The following is a 20,000-nucleotide window of genomic DNA, read 5'->3' on the forward strand; positions in this document are numbered from 1 at the left end:
ATGGTCGCCAGTCTTTCTTCTTGGATACCTGGAGGTAGTTTCATGAATACTGCTTCATATTCATGTATGGTAATACATGAAGGATATGTATATGAAGTCATATACATATCCTTTATAACTTATATAAGTACTTACATAGACACAGACACACACACACACACACACACATTACATATATACACATATATATATATATATATATATATATATATATATATATATATATATATATATATATATATATATATATATATAAATATATATATATATATATGTGTGTGTGTGTGTGTATGTGTAGGACAGTTAAAAGAAACTGATAAACCTAGTGAAAAGAGTTTAAAACTGTATACAAGAGTAAATGTGGGCAAGATTACTGTTTTGAGAGAAAGGAAGATGATACAATGACTGGCAAAAAGAACGGTAAAAAGGAGAAACTGTGATTCATATAGGTATTTGAAATTAAAATATAATTAACAACAGAAATGAGTAACTCAACTCGTTAAATAAGGTAGGTAGCAGGACGTGTGCAAAAGACTGGGAAGAGATTTGAAGTCCCTCAGAAAGCCAGGTTTAGAATGTATGAAGTACCTGTTGAGCTAACTCTCCTTTATGGAAGGCAAGTGTAAATGTTGAATGCAAATGAAAGAAAAAGGTTGAAGCAGTCGAAATGAAGTATGCAAGAAGAAATGAAAGGGTGGAATAATTAAGACAAACACTAAAGGAGCAAAAATGTTGCCATAGAAGAAAGGATGGATCACAGTGTCTGGAAATGGCTGGTTATGTTGAAAGAATGGAAGACGACAGGTTGGTGAAATGGATGGATATACCGATAGTGTACTGGAAATGAAGGGAATTGATATCAAAGAACCGTGTGAGTATCTGTAAGTTGAGATGAATGGCGCAGTGTGCTTAAGGGTGTTTGATATACTGCTGATGAGCAATCTGCTTAAAGTGCATATGGCAGCTACTGGAGAAGGATGTATTCTGCTAAAGAGGATCTGTCTTTAATCGGTAATTGACATACAAACGTAACTATGTATATAAATATATATATATATATATATATATATATATATATATATATATATATATATATATATATATATATATATATAAAGATGATCATTATCACATTTGTACGTGATTCATTTATCACACATTACCACAGGTGAAAAATAAGAGGTTAGGTCTGGTTTCGACTTTATTTCCAAGCCATTGACGAAGGACTGATATATATATATATATATATATATATATATATATATATATATATATATATATATATATATATATATATATATATATATATTAGAAAATATTATGCAAATATATATACACTAATATACACTAGAAAATTTCATACACTAATAAAATTTTATAAAGTTTTAACAGTAACGAAATCAATGCCAGTAACAAGTAGAGAGAGAGAGAGAGAGAGAGAGAGAGAGAGAGAGAGAGAGAGAGAGAGAGAGAGAGAGGGTCTGACTGAGACCGAAACTCCTCTTTAAACCTTCCACGAGGGGAATTAAAAGGCAATTAGAGCCGGGGGACTTGAAGAATCTTCAGCCCCATTAGAGTAACATGCGATGGTTCAAGATAACAACATTCTCGCTAATAACAATAACAGCAACGACGAGGACAACAACAACAACAAACAACAACAACAACAACAACACCACAAGGCTGCGTCGAGATAAAAGGATAAAGCGGGAAAACAAAGGAGGGAGATAATAAAGTAAGTAGAGGCACGGAAGGGAATGAAAGGAAGTGGAGGGAATCTGAAAGAAAATGCACGCAAGAGTAAACGTATCAAGTAGGTATTTAAAATAGCATAAAGGAACGCACCCTATTGCACAGCGGGTCAGCCACGGATCGAACACACGGCGATGACGGAGCGTTATGGGATCTTTTCATTAAACTAAATTGATTCCCTAAGTAGTTGGTTATGTGCCTGGTCGTTTAGTCGACTGAAGTGGGTCGCAATTGTGATACAAACGGACATAAATTAGCAAACCTACCCATCGTAAAGGTACCTTGGAATGGGAAGGCTAACAAATTCTGGAACACACACACACACATATATAAATATATATATATATATATATATATATATATATATATATATATATATATATATAAATATATATATATATATATACAAATATATATATATATATATATATATATATATATATATATATATATATATATATATATATATATATATATATATATATATATATATATATATATATATATATATATATATATATATATATATATATATATATATATATATATATATAGATATATACTACACTAAATAAAAATTTCAGAAATGAAAAAGAACACAAAGAGAGAGAGAGAGAGAAAGAGAGAGAAGAGAGAGAGAGAGAGAGAGAGAGAGAGAGAGAGAGAGAGAGAGAGAGAGAGAGAACCTGAATCTAGAGAAAATAAACTTATCCGAAATATAAAGACAAAAAAAAAAATATGAGTTAATCTCAGCAATCTTCAAGATTAAACACTTCCACGTTCCCATCCTGAAATAATGTATTCCTGAGTGGAACAGAGGACTACCCCTACCCTACCCCTACCCCCTCCCCATTCCAATCCCCACCCACCCCAGGTTTTTCGTGTTTTTTTCTCTCTGGACAAATAATTTTTCTAAGCCAACTTTTAGTTTTATGAGCGACACGAAGGCAAAAGTTCCGTTATCATTTTTAATATAAATTTCTGGAGTCTCGTAGCAATTTCCGACGGGGATTCTCTTTAAAGGCGAATAAAGGAGGTTGTTTGCGTTGTTCATCGACCGAAAGTGAATGAAAAATGGAATAAAAATGGAGGGAAGTAAATGAGGATGAACAAAAAAAATAAGGAATGTTAATGACAGATGAAGGTATTTCCTTTCCAAATCGAGATTGTATTTATTACCTGAACAGACTCTCTCTCTCTCCAATATCTGTTCAAGTTTACAAGACTTCTCCATGCATGGAGGAATTTCTCTCTCTCTCTCTCTCTCTCTCTCTCTCTCTCTCTCTCTCTCTCTCTCTCTCTCTCTCTCTCTCTCTCTCTCCACAGATAAATGCTGATATGTTTTTAATATCTGGACAGTCTACTCTCTCTCTGTCTCTGTCTCTGTCTGTCTGTCTGTCTGTCTCTCTCTCTCTCTCTCTCTCTCTCTCTCTCTCTCTCTCTCTCTCTCTCTCTCCACAGACGAATAATGATATTCACATGCATAAACATTATTACTTTCATAAAAACTGATTGTGCAATTATGTATGAGCACACATATTCACTGCGAAACTTACTAACAAAGATGCATAATTAAATTTAAAAATCCTTATGAAAATGTAAGTTACGAACGAGAGACTTTCCCACTAAATAAACCTTTTATAAAAAAAAAAAATGAAAACGTCTTTCATCAAGATATCAGAAAATCACGCAACAGTCATCAAATGAAGCAACAGGAACGGCGTCGCCGAATTTATTAGTGTTCTGTAAAAGAAAACTATTGCGCCGGCTTTGTCTGTCCGTCCGCACTTTTTCTAACCGCCCCTTTTTTTCTGAACGCCCTCAAATCACAAAAACTACTGAGGGTAGAGGGCTGCAAATTGGTATGTTGCTCATCCACCCTGCAATCATCAAACATACCAAACTGTAGTCTTTTAGTATCAGTAGATTTTATTTTATTTAAGGGTAAAGTTAGCCATAATCGTGCTTCTGGCAACCGTTTAAGATAGGCCACCACCGGGCCGTTGTTAGTTTCATGGGTCGCGGTTCATACGGCATTATACCGAGACCACCGAAAGATAGACCTATTTTCGGTAGCCTTGATTATACGACGTAGACGATGTACAGAAAACTCGATTGCTCCGAAGAAACTTCAGCGCATTTTTTACTTGTTTTTACTTGATAATAATTCTCAGTTGTTAAAACATTATCGCAGTGACGTCATTACAGTATTTACTCACGAACGCAGTGATGACTTTGTGTGGCACTCTCAATATGTTAATTTCTCTCAAGATTGCAGCCATTATTGTACAAAGACCGGTACCTTTGTGTAATTAAATCGTCACAATTTTTCATTAGTGCATTAATTCCTGCTTAAATACTGGCCCCCCCAAAAAAAAATATTAGGGTTCTTTACTCTTGGGCAATTAAGATCATTAAAATGTTCAAAAATATTGCAAAAAATCACCACATCAACTACGTGCTTCTTCAAACTACCTCAATAACCGCCGTTAATTGCCTGAAAGATTAATTGGAGAAGAGGCTGGAATTAAGAACAAACAAGTAAAAAATGCGACGAAGTTTCTCCGGCGCATCGAGTTTTCTGTACAGCGTATAATCAAGGCCACCGAAAATAGATCTATCTTTCGGTGGCCTCGGTATAATGCTGTAGGAGCCGCGGCCGATGAAACTTTAATCAGGGCCCGGTGGTGGCATGGCCTATATCGTTGCCAGATGCACGATTATGGCTAACTTTAACCTTAAATAAAATAAAAATTACTGAGGCTAGAGGGCTGCAATTTCGTATGCTTGATGACTGGAGGGTGGATTATAAACATACCAATTTGCAGCCCTCTAGCCTCAGTAATTTTTAAGATCTGAGGGTGGACAGAAAAAGTGCGGACGGACAGACAAAGCCGCTACAATGATTTTCTATTCAGAAAACTAAAAAGTAACAATCACGAAGGCAACAAAACTCACATCAATCATAACAAAACAATATGAATAATATCAATATTATTTACGATATTGTTAATAACAATTTCCCGTCAATGTATCGACTACAACAATTACTCACATTATCTGCTTACAAAATGTTTTACAGACTGACATATTTCATTATGAGAGAGAGAGAGAGAGAGAGAGAGAGAGAGAGAGAGAGAGAGAGAGAGAGAGAGAGAGAGAGAGAGAGGCCTTGTTTTTCTCCATCAAACGTATCTCATAACATATTCCTGAAAAATACTACACATCATTTAAAAATGGTGAGTGAAATCGTGAAAAAAACAACCCCCTTGTCATCAACTCTGTAACCCCCCCCCAAATATACGTCACAAGCCCCACACACACACACACACACACACACGCACACACACAAGCACAAACTCACCCTCCTAAATTCCATACTCTTGAATACACACACACACCCCATCATCCACTTTGCCTCGTATCCCAAAGGAGGGATGCACTGGACAAAATAAACATAAGAAGTGAAAGAAAACAAAGATTAATAAAAAGGGGATAAAAAAAACACGACATCGAAGAATAAAGGGGGAAAAACTCGATCCCAAGTATGACTGGTGAAATCAGCTGATGAAATAGAAGAAAAATGGAAAGGATTGAAGTTTCTGTTAAACAAACGGGGAATTATTTGCTTAGCAATTATCCCCGGGCGCACATCAGCGGCAAGAGAGGGAGAAGGAAAGATGGAGAGAGAGAGAGAGAGAGCGAGAGAGAGAGAGAGAGAGAAAGAGAGAGAGAGAGAGAGAGAGAGAGAGAGAGAGAGAGAAATATCGAGTGAAGGGGATTGGATAACATGGTAAGAGAGAGAGAGAGAGAGAGAGAGAGAGAGAGAGAGAGAGAGAGAGAGAGAGAGAGAGGAGGAGGAGGGGGAGGAGGTGAGTGAGTTAGACGCAGGAGGTAAGAAGATGGAGATAGGAAGAAGAAGAAGGGATAGGAAAAGAAAATGCAACGGAAAGGGGTAGATTCGAAGAGAACAACTCAGTAAGGAAATATGGCGTATAAATATCACAATTTTGTCATGCACACACACACACACACACACACGCGCACACACACACACACATATACACACACACGCAAAAGCCACACCTTTTCAGCCAAGAATATATGTATATCCGAAGTGATTATTCATAATGGACCGTGAACAAAAAATAAAATTGCATAAGCTCTCATGATAAAGCCAGCATCCAAAAATCAGAATTAAAACCACTTGAATTTCATGTTAACTTAACACGAATTCAAGCAGACATAGTATTATTATTATTATTATTATTATTATTATTATTATTATTATTATTATTATTATTATTATTATTATTGTTGTTGTTGTTGTTGTTGTTGTTGTAAATAAATTGTAATAAATCGTTTTAAAAGGATTGTTGTAAATAAATTGTAATAAATCGTTTTAAAAGGATAAGAAAATTATTAATCAAAATATGCAATCATAGCTTTAGAACGCAAAAGCTGTTTTACATAATTAATACGCTTACACGCAATAAAAAACAACACGTGAAAACAATAAAAAAACCTAAACCTATGAAAGCAACAAACTGAATTAAAGGTCAAATAACCTTTGTATTCGTGTCAAATAACGTTTGTATCCGTGTAAAATGCAAACGTAAGTGTTAGGATATACAAGAATTTGTTTTTGTGATCCTATACCATGAATAATAATAATAATAATAATAATAATAATAATAATAATAATAATAATAATAATAATAAGAAGAAGAAGAAGAAGAAGAAGAAGAAGAAGAAGAAGAAGAAGAAGAAGAAGAAGAAGAAGTATGGGTTATGAAAGAATGTGAAAAGAGGAATATAAAAAAAAAAAAACTAGTGCTGTACGAAATTGCTTCTTCATCTCACAAAAATTGCAACGATCAGAGAAACTTTGGTCCCTGATTATTTATCATGTTAAGTGAAGTGAAACCATATTAACATAAACATAAACAAAGGGAAATTTACGTCTATTTATCATGTGTCTAATCAAGACACCATTCTTGGAGAGAAAAAAATAAAGAATGTCTTCTGTTTTATCGATTTCTAATCCGAAAAGTTCAAATTGAACCAACACCACAAATAATTTTCTCTCGTTTTGCTATGCCTTCATTTCTAAAATAAAATAAATTGTACTCAAATAAAGCGCGTTTATTTGTAATATCTAAAAGTAAGCAAATTCAGTCGAAATTACACAGAATTTTTCGTTTTATCACCCCAAAATTGCAAAAATCAAGTCCAACAGACATTCTATACAGAGAATCGACTGTATCACAATCTAGCAAAAAATAAAAAACAAATTCTCGAAATTACAGAGGAACGACTGTATTACAATTTAAAAAATGCTCAAATTCTCGAAATTACATAGAATCGACTGTATTACCATCTAAAAAAATCAAATTCTTGATATTACACAGAATCGACTGTATTACAATCTTAAAAAAATGTTCAAATTCACATTACAATCAAACGAAAAAATTCTTGTTGTCAAAAACCAAATTCAATGAACAGCCGAACATCAGATCCTCGTGAACTTCAGCAGCGTAGCCAGAATTATTAAGAATTATCAAAAATGATTAAGGATGGCCGCAGAAGGTAAGGGAAGAGGGATCTACCTTTCCTACGTGCAATTAGGAAAGGGCGAGATTTCACAGGAATCCCTCCAATAATGCGTTGCTCGCTAATGACCTCATTACACAGTCATGACCCTAATTCCGGGTAAATATCAGCTTTACGGAATAGGTACGACTTCATTCTACCGGCGTTTCCGTCTTTCTTATTTTCGTACGTTCATCGATACGTTTTATGTGTACGTACATACATGCATACATACATACACGCATATACATATTACATAATATATATATATATATATATATATATATATATATATATATATATATATATATATATATATATATATATATATATATATATATATTTGGGATGAGGATGCTAGCCCCACGCTCATCCAATCCCCGTCTACGATGACCATTACTCCCACAGTCGAACAGCTACTTAGTTCCCGATACATCAAAACAAATGCACAATTCGCATTGGACAGAACATAATCTAGTCGTTCCGCCTAGGCTGGGTATCGAACCCTGGTCCTCTCACTGGTGATCCCCAAAAAAAAACATAAAACTCTCTCTCTCTCTCTCTCTCTCGTATCTTTCAGTATCAATGGACTTTAAGGAACGTATAAGTCGACATTACGTCTCATAATTACACTACTTGAAGCCCCGTAATTCTAAGGGCGTAATTTACAACTAACCCGATTCATAATGCAAAATTGTTTAGTAAATGAAATTTTTAAAAAATCAATAAGCTGTGTTACAAAGATATGAATAATATGAACTGCAGATTCATTAAAACTTGAATAAATAACGAAAAAAGCATAACTAACTTAAGAGATGCTACAGCAGACCAAAGAAATATAAAAAATAACATTAAAAGCGGTCTAGACATAAAATAAGAGAATCATAAAAGAAGAGAATGATCTCATCTCATTCTTCAAACATTGAAGCTTACGCCATATTAGAGTTTCCGTAGAATCAGAGCTAGAACCACGAACTGACTTTTAATCTCCCAAGAGCCACTAATGAAAAGCTTTGTACAAACACAAGTACTTCCCTTTCAAAAGAACGCCGGCATTGGAATATTACTTGCTTTTAATGAAACCAAAAAGAGATGTACAGTTGCATACTGCATTGCGTATACGCAACTAATTTATTTTTTCACTAAGGGAATAAGTAAGTGGATACATAAATAAATGCCGGATATGAAAATATTCTTAATGAGATATACAGAATTAATTAAAGAATGACTAAAAGGAACTTTTCGTTACGTATCAGCGCTGGATAATGTTAATAAATAAATAAACAACTAAATAAATGAAACGAAAGGTAGAAAAAACATCCTTGATTAAGAAGACCGACAAACAACTAAATTAATTTTTTTTTCGACGTACCAAAGCATCCGAGATCGTCATCGGTTAAAAGGAGAGTATATGCATATCTTGATTAAAGACCACCTCTCTCTCTCTCTCTCTCTCTCTCTCTCTCTCTCTCTCTCTCTCTCTCAGAGTCCTTTCATCTGGCTCTACTTAATACCTTGTCAGCCTTCCCCACCAGGTGTCCTCATCGGGAGGCTGATGAGTCTCCGCGTCTTTCAGAGTCTATCTTTTTTGGTCTTTAAAGCCCTTTTTGGGAGAGGGGAAAGGGGATGGAACGGGGAGGAGGAGAGGGGGGAGGGGAGGGGGGGGGGAAGGGAAGGGAAGGGGAGGAGGGGAAGGGAAGGGGTAAAGGGGAGGAAGGGGAATGGGGAGGGGAGGGGAAGGGAAGGGGAATGGGGAGGGGAGGGGATAGGAAGGGGAATGGGAAGGAGGGGAATGGGAGGAGGAGGGGGAAGGAGGAGGGACTGGGAGGAGGGGGAGGGGAAGGGAGGGGGAATGGGGAGGGGAGGGGAGGAGGGGAAGGGAGGGAATGGGGAATGGGGAGGGGAGGGAGGAGGAAGGGAGAGGGGAAAGGTTTGATCTTCCTTCCGGAGGATGATGGGGGTGGGTATGGGTGGAGGGTGGGGGTGCGGTCTGCCCTATCACCCCTAAGGGGACCTACCGTACCTACCCGGCCCTTTCTCCACTCCACTCGCCTATTGCAGGAAGGTCCTTTTCTACCCGGGATCAATTCCTTTCAAACGTCATAATTATAATATCTGGGGGGTGGGAGGGGGTGGAAAGAGCGTAGACCGCCAGATTACGTCAACAATTAAAGGCTATTGCTGATTGCTCGAGTTACGTCGAGCTGGGGGAGGAGGAGGGCATTTGCGGCAGACGGCGGGTTCGTGGAAGGTGATTAATCATGCGATCTGACAGGTGAATTTAAAAGGTGTCAATCTTGATGTTTAATCATGCAGTGTGTGTGGGTAAAATGATTCTCCTTTTCTATATATATAAATATATACAGTATATATACAGTATATATATATACATATATATATATATATATATATATATATATATATATATATATATATATATATATATATATATATATATATAATATAAATATCAATAATCTAAATGAAGAGAAAGAAAGAGTCAATAATTTTTGTTGCCTACACAATTTGGACTTATTCTTCCCAATTCTAATTATTAAGAAATGTCTTTTTCCTTTATCTACAAATTTAAGTCAAACACAGGTTTGTCATCTCACAAAAACTTGTCTGCAGGCGAATACAGTCTGAACTAAAAGAAAATATTCAATAAAATAAATTCTTAATTATATATTCTATATGATTAAGCTAAATATAGGCTTTGAAATTTTCCTAAAACTTGGATATAAACGTATTGAATTTAAACGCATTTGTATCGATAGCACTAAATATCATGAATTCTAAAATATTCTAAATCATTCCGTCTCTCCTTCAATCTTTAAGCAACGACGTTTTGCAATTAACGCTAATGATGGTGCAACCTAAACATAAATTTCTTCTGGAAGAAAAAAAGATTAAAGTTTAAGCTTTTTAGCAATCCAAGAGCCTTGCCAGTCAGATGATCGGGAGAGGGATTGGACAAACTTTATATGAGGTCGACTCAGGAGATTGGAATACTTCTGACTTACATCCTTCCTTTATCACTATTGATTATTTGTGTGATGCATTTTTCTCTCTCTCTCTCTCTCTCTCTCTCTCTCTCTCTCTCTCTCTCTCTCTAGTATATATATATATATATATATATATATATATATATATATATATATATATATATATATATATATATATATATATATATATATATATATATATATATATATATATATATATATATATATCTCATATATATAGTTTATATTCAACAAAAATATAAATAAAATAATTTAGTCTTAAACATACACAGTTTATCGTTCAACACAAATATAAGTAAAATAATTTTCATACTCTACATACAAACATATATATATACATATATATATATATATATATATATATATATATATATATATAAAGAGAGAGAGAGAGAGAGAGAGAGAGAGAGAGAGAGAGAGAGAGAGAGAGAGAGAGAGAGAGAGAAATAATGCAATTTCTTGTTCAGTTAAGGTATAGATGAATATTATGCACGAAAGAGTCAACTGGTTTCTCAAGATTCCGTCTCATTTACAGCTTCGAGGGGAATAGGTGGTACTGAACATCACTGTCCACCTGTAATAAAATGTGAAAAATTATTTTTAAAGGTCTCTCACCTTTTGTTGACGACAATAAATCCCTGAAGCAATTTTAAAATCATTTCTCCCTAGAGATAAAAAAAATATTTCTATCTCGTAAAATATATAGGAAGTCGCGAGATTTCTTCCCGTTCCTTATTTTTGTTATAAAATGTTTGAAGTCATTTTGAAAATCTTTCTCTCTCAGTCATTTTGAAAATCTCTCTCTCTCTTAAAATATATAGAAAGTCGAGAGATTTCTTCCCAATCCTTATTTTTGTCATAAAATATTTGAAGTCATTTTCAAAATTTCTCTCTCTCTCTCTCTCTCTCTCTCTCTCTCTCTCTCTCTCTCTCTCTCTCTCTCTCTCTCTCTCACCCCTTTACTGTATGTATAAAGTATCTAGATTTTCTGATTTAAAATTTTTTTTTCGCTTACATGTATATATGCATATATGTATGTATATGTATACACAAAACACACAGACAATTTAGAGAGATAGATGGACAGATACATCTAATCTCTTTATATTTATATATTCTCTATTTTTCTCTCTCTAATCTCTATTTTACAGAAACTCTCTCTCTCTCTCTCGATTAATATTTTATATATTCTCTACTCTCTCTCCCAATCTATTTTATAGATATTCTCTCTCTCTCTCTCTCTCTCTCTAATCCCCTGTTTTATAGACATTATCTCTCTCTCTCTCTCTCTCTCTCTCTCTCTCTCTCTCTCTCTCTCTCTCTCTCCTGATTAATGTTTTATATCTCTACCTGCCTCTCCCTAATCTCTATTTTATAGACATTCTCTCTCTCTCTCTCTCTCTCTCTCTCTCTCTCTCTCTCTCTCTCTCTCTCTCTCTCTCGATGGATTAATAGCCCTGAGGCCCTGACAACAGGAAGTCTAAGACGGCCGACACAATAGAGGGCCAGGTAATAACAGGACCGGGCCAATTCACGCACATGTGTGCGTATGTGTGTGTGTGTGTGTGTGTGGGCACGCGCGCACGCAGGGTTCGCGAAAGGCAAAAACCGACACGTGTGGGATGTCACATGCACGCGAAGAATTGATCTCTCTCTCTCTCTCTCTCTCTCTCTCTCTCTCTCTCTCTCTCTCTCTCTCTCTCTCTCTCTCTCTCTGTGGAATTCTAAATTTATGTGACTGGAACTTTGCCTTAATTATAGTTATTGCATTCGGGAGCTATTGGGATCTGTCAAAACAGTGACAGTTATCTCTCTCTCTCTCTCTCTCTCTCTCTCTCTCTCTCTCTCTCTTTCTAGGGCCTTTTACTGTATGCTATTAATATCCCTGTTGTCTGGGTTCTTTCAATTTTCAATTGCTTGTGTTTATGGACATATGTATGTATGTATGTATGTATTTATGTGTGTACATGTATACACACAAAAACACAGACAGATAGATTTATAGATATATAGATAGATAGACAGACATATCCAATCTCCTTACTTTATATATTCTATTTCTCCCTCAAATCTCTATTTCGTAGACACTATATATTCCCTGTGTATGTGTGTATATATATATATATATATATATATTAGGTTATGACTCAAAATAAAAAATTTTGCCTGGTATGAGATTTATTGAAGATTTTGGTACTAATCACAAAAACCTAATTCATTTTATTCAAATTTGAAAATATGTCCCCACACAAGCCATTTTTTGTATGAAACATTTCAATAGGCTTATCTGATATTGCAAAAAAATCTCAAACTAGATATTGTTGGTGACAACAAACTGATCGTTTAAATACTTGTCTTTTTTGCATATTTCACTAAATTCTTCCATCACTTTAACAGCTCTCTCAGCTATCATGTTTGATCGTGGAATATCAAAGCACTGATTTGGTGCCCTGTTCCAATGAGTTTTCAAGCATTTCAGCACTGGCACATCTCAACTCTGTAATTCCAAAGTAGGAGTCCTTGTAGCTGGTTTCCTTGAATTTTTGATCAGTGAACCACGCTTCTTGCCAGCTGTTGGCGATGAAACTCACTGGACGTTCCAAAATATTAAGCCATGATGGTAGTAAAAAGTATGCAAGGAGCGTATAAATGGCCCTCGAGTTCCATCGGGCACTGTGTAGTGAAGGCAATTTCTTCCATTTGATAATTGGGAATGAATCATGGTTCTTGTAATGCTGAATGCTTTGCATAGTTCATATAAGAACTTGAAGTCATCTCCAACCTGGTTCTCAGTCTTTTCCATTTGAGTCTTTTGCCTTGTACTCAGTTTGTAGATTATTATAATTTTCTAACAGTTCATCGACGAATTTGTAGTTCAGACTCGGCTTTGTGTTGTTTCAGAAACACAGAAGTCAAGAACATGCCTCAATATTATTCTTGTCAATATGTGATGCTGACACCCAATGTATTGAGGCACGTCAAGCCCTTTTCATTCATAGTTCTCTGAATTCTGCAACCACACCATTTGAACGTCCATATGTTTACGGTAGCTGTGTCACACACAATCATTTTAATGCTTGACCAGGCATCATATTCATCAATAACTTTCTCATGAGTGCATCATATATATCTTTTTGAAGATCCACTTTTGCACCGTACAACCCCTAGTCTTACATCTCTAGTTGCACTTTTGATGCAGACCACTTGGTATTCCTGTTTCACTAATCTTTTCCCATCAAAATGGAGACAATAATCCTTCTCTTCCTTTAGAAGTGACTTAATCTCACCCCTCTTTTTTCTGCAAGTCTGATAACTCCTCACATAATTCTGATTGTGTTGGTGTGGGAAGAGGCACGCCTAACTAATGCAAGACTTGCAAACTTTTAGATGCCTTGTTGGTAGACAGACTCTGGCGACTCACTAATTTTTGTGGCCTGGTGTGTAGCAGATGGTTTTTTTCTCTTGTTCGGCACTGGCTCTTCACATCAGAACTGTCCTCTGTTACACTGCTAACATTTTCACCTGAACTAACAGATTCACTTTCCATGTCAGATAGTAGCACTTTGTTCATGATATTGGAAGATGTCTCTGTCTTTTGAAGGATGTATAGAGACTTAGGTGCTGGCTTGTGAGTGTGTATCCAACCTTCCCACCTGCTCAATTTTGTTTTGTGATAAAGCTCTTTATCCTCACGGCACAGCCAACACCATCAACTTTGGTGATGTCAAAATGCTCTTCATACCATTCAAAAAGCCTTCCTTTGGCCTATGTTGATTCTTCTCATATAAAGTATCATTTTTGTCAGTCGCATTAATGGCGCTGACTGAGAGTAGGAAAGCTGAATTTTCCCCACAACTCTGATAATTCCTGACAAATCCGTTTTATCCTAGTACTTTCATTTTGTCTTCTTCCAGTAACATGTGGTATCTCTTCCTAAAACATGCCGTTTTTGAGGTAGCCCAGAAACTTGTCAGCATTCAACACGAGGAAAGATCACGCTGCATTGTATGAATGGATGATGGTAGATTGGAAGTCCATTTTTGTGTATTCTTTTTCACAGTATCAGTAGACTTAAAGTACGCCATGTTTCCCGTTTCTCTGAAATACAAGAACATATGATTGTTGGACTGCAAATCAACACTTCAGTATGAGTATAAAACTAAAATGCAAACTCTTTTCAGTAGCATTATGCAAACTCCTATAGAAATTACCTGGTGAGAGAGCCCAGGCAGCACATCCAATTTCTGTCAAGTCCGAGAGGAACTGAACATTACTGAGCTACTGAGCCAGCCTGTGATGATGCAATAGATGATGCAATACACCAAACACCCTGTGGTAGTATTGCATCATCCAAATTTTACTCTGGAGAAAAATCACCCAAGGTTTCTATTCTAGGGTTTATCACTTGTTAAATTGTAGTCAATAGTCTCAAATTAAAATACATTGGGCTCATGAAACCTGAATTATCAACAAGGCATTACTCATTCTGCTTGAATAGCATATAAAACACTTGTTTGTAAGGTGTCTAAGATAACAAAATGCATAAAAATGTCTCTAAAATTTTTCGACAATAACTCCCCTATTTTGGTGAGAACTGGTAACTTTAAGTGCATCGGTGGGGGACCTTTTCATGACAATATCAAAATAATGGTGATTTTTATAATAAGTGATAGGAATCATCACATAAAATAGCAGGAGTATTAAAATTTGAAAATATTTTTTTTATCATAATCTCTAATATATATATATATATATATATATATATATATATATATATATATATATAGAGAGAGAGAGAGAGAGAGAGAGAGAGAGAGAGAGAGAGAGAGAGAGAGAGAGAGAGAGAGAGAGAGAGAGAGAGAGAGAGAGAGAGAGAGAGAGAGAGAGAGAGAGAGTTTGGACGAAACACAAGTCAGCACGCCGGGGGGAAGATGTCTATCAGGTTTTGTCGGACAAAGTAAGACAAATGATAGAAAGATTGATTAAGAAAGAGCAGCGTAGGGTTAGAGAAGGTGTGCGGATAAAGAGTTCATTATGAAAAATGAAATTCTGTAGTAAAATTTTTTTGTCAGAATAAAGAGACGCAATTTCCAAGGTGCTGTGGATGTATATGGCGTGAGAGGTAAGTGTCTCCAAGACATTAAAAAATTTATGAGATATATTAACCGAGAAGTCAGAAAAATGACATCAGATGAAGGTAAGAAGTTGTGGACGAATTAAATGGGCTGTAAATGGTAAACTTGTGAAAGAGTTTATCAGTGTTTACAAGAGTAGGATTTTTCAAGTAAATGTAAATATCAGCCCAGCAAAACAAAGATGATTGACCTAAGAAAGGAACCTGGGTCATGGAAAAATGGAGGCGTTTGATTACAACGACTGCAAACAAGCCTGAAGGTTTTCTTAAGAAATCGGAAGCACTGTTGACGGATTGGTTGCCAAGGCACGATTATGAAACCTTAAATTTCGCTGGTCGGTGTTATAGGCGTGAGTCTAAGGAGAGTAAGATCTCGAAAGCCAGGTGTAATGCTAATAAGCCTTCTGTGTATGTGTATAGTGTGTATGGGTGTACTAACGGTGTGAAAGTTTCTGCACAAGGTTTTAACAACGATTCAGCAATTAATGTATGAATGCAGTATTAACGTTTTTTTTTTGTTTCCTCTGGGCCACCTTCATTAGCGGAGAATTAATAAAGTTTTTATATATATATATATATATATATATATATATATATATATATATATATATATATATATATATATATATTGTACCTTCATATTTATATATATAAAATTTCCTAAACTTCTTTAAATTATAAAATAATTTTCACACACATATGCAAGTTTATACATGTGCACAAACACTAACCTCCACACACACACACACACACACACACACACATAACACCAAGAAGTTCATACTTCCCGAAGGCAAAAGTATGAAACAGGTAGACATCTGACGCAATTCCTAATTAACCTGAGACAGAACCCACCTGGTCTCATTCAACAACGGTTCACCAGGCTTTAACCATCGAACCCAAAGTTGATCTCTGCGACGTTATAGCAGGTAAGCGAAATGCATGCTGAATATACGAGGATTAAACTAAACCAGTTCGTGAGGAATGTAGTCCTTAATAATAATAATAATAATAATAATAATAATAATAATAATAATAATAATAATAATAACCGAGGAAGAAGAAGAAGAAGAAGAAGAAGAAGAAGAAGAAGAAGAAGAAGAAGAAGAAGAAGAAGAAGAAGAAGAAGAAGAAGTATCCGAAGTAGTAAGATGGGAATTCATAGTACAATAATTACATCAAATATATATATATATATTCATATACAATAATATACATCAAATATATATATATATATATAATATATATATATATATATATATATATATCAATGTCAAATACAAGTAAATATGGCAATTCAAACATAGCTTAGCAATGTATGATAATTACGCTAATTTAAAACTTATTCTTGGACGTATATAAGTAAACTAATGATTAATTAATTTTCGCCACTATATAATGTATTAGCCTCCATTTTACTTTACAACAAGTAATAGAAGACTGATAAAATGTCAGATGTAACCATACTTTTACTATTACAGACAGAAAAAGAATACTGAATTAAAAATTATATTTCTTTTACACAAAAACGTATAGGCTATATACAGTCTAGACATGCAGTCTAACAGGCGGTAAATCAAGGCTACAATAAACAATGCCATATTTCTGGGGATTAAACTTAAGAAGAATAAACATTTCCACACGGCTGTCGTTTTAAAAAAAATTGCCATAATCGCGATAGGAAAGTTTTATAGCTTTTATATATATCGCACAAGAAAAAAACGATTCTTAAGTACGGCAATAAAGAATAGTAGCTCTCTCGGGAAATAACAATAAAAATAATCCCCACAACCACTACATTCATGAGTATTGAATGTATGAGATATATATATATATATATATATATATATATATATATATATATATATATATATATATATATATATATATATATATATATATATATATATGTATATATATATATATATATATATATATTACGTCCACGAACTGACCTACCACCACCAGTCCACCCAACTGTTAACTGGTACCAGCGTCTGAGATGGTGAAGAAAAAAAAGGTGGTAAGGCCAGCAACCTCATCCCCAAAGACTTCCTGAAAAACCGGAATGGTTACTATATATATATATATATATATATATATATATATTTATATATATATATATATATATATACATATATACACACATATATATATTATATATATATATATATATATATATATATATATATATATATATATATATATATATATATATAAAATATATATTTGCATTTAGCAAATAAGCAGCAGTCAGTCGACCCACACCAAGCAACCCCAAGCGTAAACTGTTGGAGAGGAGGTCAAATTTCCACCCTACCGGAGGAATTCGGGGAAACATGGCCACTGCACCTACCGGTGGCCACACCTGAAATAGAAACACTTTAATCTCATACAATGATGCAGGGGCAAAACCCAATTAACTCAGCTGGTCTCACTCAGTGCAATTAAGTCGCCCGTGCCGGTCATATAAAGAGCAATTGTTGCCGAAGTTGCTTACAGCTGTTCAGCGGGTTTTGTGAAAAGAAAAAAAAAAAAAAAAAAAAAAAAGGCACAATCCATTAAAGCGGGTCGTAATTAATTCCTACGTTGTGCTATTAGATACTACGTGAGTATCATGATTTTTAGAAATGTTTTTAACCCGTTAAGTTGCTCCATTAGTAATTATACTACGTGCTATTAGTATCATGATTTTTAGAAATGTTTTTAACCTAAAGTTCGATAAGTTAATATTTTTTTGGTTTTGTAAAAAAACACAGTCCATTAAAGCGAGTCGTAATTAATTCCTACGTTGTGCTATTAGATACTACGTGAATATCATGATTTTTAAAAATGTTTTTAACCAGAAATTCGATAAGTTAATATTTTTTTGTTTTGTAAAAAGCACAATCCATTAAAGCGGGTCTAATTAATTCCTACGTTGTGCTATTAGATGCTACGTGAATATCATGATTTTTAAAAATGTTTTACGTGAATATCATAAGTTAATATTTGATTTTTAAAAGGGTTTTTATTAAAAAATTCGATAATTTAATATTTTTTTTTACATTTTTAATCCCAAAATTCCTACGTGGTCAGCGTGTTTTGTAAAAAGCACAATCCATTAAATGGAGTAGTAATCAATTCCTTCGTTGTACTATTAGATACTACGTGAATATCATGATTTTTAAAAAATGTTTTTAACTGAAAATTTTTGAAGATAATTTTTTTACTTTTTAATCCCAAAAATTCCTGCGTAGTCTTAATAGATACCACGTGAAGATGATTTTTTTAACGCTTTACTCCAAAAATTCCTATGTTGTTCTAACAGACACTACGTGAAAATAATTTTTTTACGTTTTTAACAAAAATTCCTACGTGGTCCTAATAGATACTATGTGAAAATCAAAATTTCTTTTTTATCTTTTAACAAAAATCACAATGAAAATCCTTGCTCTAATATCTGTTCAAATAAGAAATGTTGGCAGACAGCCTTCATTTATTTTTCATTGATAAAATCTTCCTATAATGCCATGACCTTTAATGGCTACGGAATCTTTTACAAACAACTCTACGGTAAGCACACACCCGATTTCACAACCGTTACATTGTCAGAATCTGGAAGCAAATGCAAATTGGGGCCATTGATGAAATCTTAAATTTCATTAGGATTATTTTCGTATTTTAATTGTAATTTGCTAAATTTTTATTTACAAAATACAATATATCAAGAGTTCTTAATAAGCACCTTACTTATCATTTAATATGCACAGTACCTAGTGGTACCTTGCATTAAAACTAAGAGTTCCTGTGAGTTCGTAGCTCATATGATTACATAATCATTTTAAATAGTATCCCATGCAAAATGAAAAAAAAAAAAATAGTCAATGACACAAAAAATGAAAGTATGAAAACCAAACGACAGTTCTTATTAATATTACCCATTCCACAATAGATGCACAAAACAAATGCAATTCTCTACTAAATATCACTATACAAAAAAAAAAAAACTCAACAAAATAATATTACAAAGTAACCCCACCACACACCTGCTCAATAAAACACCACGAAAATAGAAAAAAAAAACTCATATCAAAATAACATTACGAAATAACCTCACCACGCACCTGCTTACTAAAACATCACGAAAACAAAACGAAACAAAAAATCCCATAGCAAAATAACATTACGAAATAACCCAATCGCACACCTGCCTACCAAAACAGCACGAAAAAAAACTCATAACAAAATAACATTACAAAATAACCCAACCACACACCTGCTTCCTAAAAAAAAACTCATAACAAAATAACATTACAAAATAACCCTATCAAACACCTGCTTACTTAAACATCGCGAAAAAAAAACTCATAAAAAAATAACATTACAAAATCACCCAACCACACACCTGCTTCCTAAAAAAATCACTAAAACGAAAAAACGACAAATAAAAATCTCATAACGAAATAGCATTACAAAATAACTCTGAAACACACCTGCTTACTAAAACATCACTA

The 20,000-nt window shown here is 34.3% G+C and overlaps 1 protein-coding gene and 1 pseudogene across 3 annotated transcripts in view; both read right to left on the reverse strand.

Annotated features, from left to right (window-relative positions):
• Nucleotides 1–20,000, reverse strand: part of LOC136833233 (DBH-like monooxygenase protein 1) — a 1,137,248-nt gene that overhangs the window by 893,690 nt on the left and 223,558 nt on the right. The window lies entirely within an intron of this gene.
• LOC136833001 (uncharacterized) lies at nt 13,364–14,455 on the reverse strand (annotated as a pseudogene).

This window comes from Macrobrachium rosenbergii, chromosome 51, assembly GCF_040412425.1.
Source record: "Macrobrachium rosenbergii isolate ZJJX-2024 chromosome 51, ASM4041242v1, whole genome shotgun sequence".
Taxonomy (NCBI): domain Eukaryota; kingdom Metazoa; phylum Arthropoda; class Malacostraca; order Decapoda; family Palaemonidae; genus Macrobrachium; species Macrobrachium rosenbergii.